The sequence below is a fragment of the Salvelinus sp. IW2-2015 genome, linkage group LG4q.1:29 (genome assembly GCF_002910315.2).
Source record: "Salvelinus sp. IW2-2015 linkage group LG4q.1:29, ASM291031v2, whole genome shotgun sequence".
NCBI classification, from domain to species: domain Eukaryota; kingdom Metazoa; phylum Chordata; class Actinopteri; order Salmoniformes; family Salmonidae; genus Salvelinus; species Salvelinus sp. IW2-2015.
This window is the reverse complement of record NC_036842.1, coordinates 73,854,108-73,855,951: the sequence shown is the minus strand read 5'-3', so window position 1 is coordinate 73,855,951 and position 1,844 is coordinate 73,854,108.

Genomic DNA, 1,844 nt, shown 5'->3' with positions numbered 1-1,844 from the left:
CAACACGTAGTAAAGGGTCTGTTATCCCCCACCTTTGACCCTGTTCTCCTTGTTAGCCAAATAGCTAATTTTGCCTGAGCAAACAGAAAATTCAACAAAACACATTTTTTCTTTCTCCTTACTCGAATACCTGTATCCCATTATAAACATCCCAACAGCAAACCCCCCCCCAACCTCTCACACAGACATTCCAACAGAGACATTAATGGCATAACCTGGTGCCACACAGAAACACATGAATCACAGTTTCTTTCATTTGACAGAAAGGACACCCACGCCCAATTCCGGATCAACCCGTGCCAACCAGCTGTTAGTGGCCAGGGCTCCATGAAGAACCCTCCACTGGAGGTCCCCTGACCTCTTTGGTACTGGGGGTTTGTTAGAGCGCCCTCCATCTAAAACCCACCATACTCTCCGCCCACCATTACCCCCTGCCACTGATGTGCCTTCACTTCCTGTTAGGCTTCTAATGTTCCTAACCTTAACCGCAGAGGTTGTTAGAGGGCTTTACCTCCACCCCCTCAAACTCCCCCAGGCTCGGAGTGGTTAAAATCTAACAAGTCCTCCAGACCCCCTTTGTGAGAGAGAGACTGTGAGAGAGAGAGAGAGAGACTGTGAGAGAGAGAGAGAGACTGTGAGAGACTGTGAGAGAGAGAGAGAGACTGTGTTAACAGACTGTGCATCTTGGGCATCTTCACAATCTGACTCAGTCTCCTGATGGCCATTCCATCTCTATCCCTCTCTAGCTCTGGGGTTACTGTGTTTAGTGGCCTACCCCTTTTTTTTTGACAGAGTAAAATGTCCGTCCTCACACGTCTGGCATGGAGGGGGTGGATGGAGGGGTGAAGGGGATGGATAGAATGGGGGAAGAGAAGAAGGATAAAGCACTAATAGGCAGAATCATTTTTTATTTGGGTGTCAGAGAGGGAATGGTCTAGGGGGGCTGGTTACATCCTGGTTACATCCCAGTAAAAGGGTATTACAACTGATAACAGGATATGGCTTAGAGCCCCATACTTACAACTGTGGATCTGAAGTCCCCTATGCAGTATACTGTATATCTCAAACTTCATTCAAGTCCTGAAGTTAAGACTTCCTCTTTGTATCATTCACACTACCATACATTRGCTTCTTTCCTCCTAAAAGCTCAATATATATTGTATTCCATGGATTACAGACTTCAGCCATGTCAAAGAGACTGAACCTGAACATGCATTTGTGGAGACTGGCTGGAGAGAGTACTTAGAAAAACAGCATCAGTGGACATGGAGGTATGTGACACCCACACATGCAATCACACTCCTGTGTAGAGTTGAAGTTATGACCTGTCCCTAACAGCTCTATTTCCTCTGCCACCCAACACCATGGCTGTGTTCAGGAAACCACAATGGTTACAAACTGTTTCCAAATGGAAACACTGGATAATGGAAAAATCTAAAATACTGATATAGAGGTTAATTCTGTTGCTATGAGCTATTACGCAATCCCCAAACCTACAATTGTGTGTGTGTGTGTATGTGTGTGTTGAGAGGTATATACTAGGGATATGAATAACTGTAGTGGAAGACAGAGAGCAGAAACACCAGAGAGGATGAGTGTAGTAATGTGTGTATCTGATAATAACATCTCATCGGGAGTAATTGGGTAAATGGGGTGCCATCTGTAATACCATCAATAATGTCATCTACTTCTCTACGGCTTCCTCAACAACATGATTACCTGAGAGACCTCTACACCTTTCACAGACAGACACATTATTGTGTGTGTGTGTGTGTGTGTGTGTGTGTGTGTGTGTGTGTGTGTGTGTGTGTGTGTGTGTGTGTGTGTGTGTGTGTGTGTGTGTG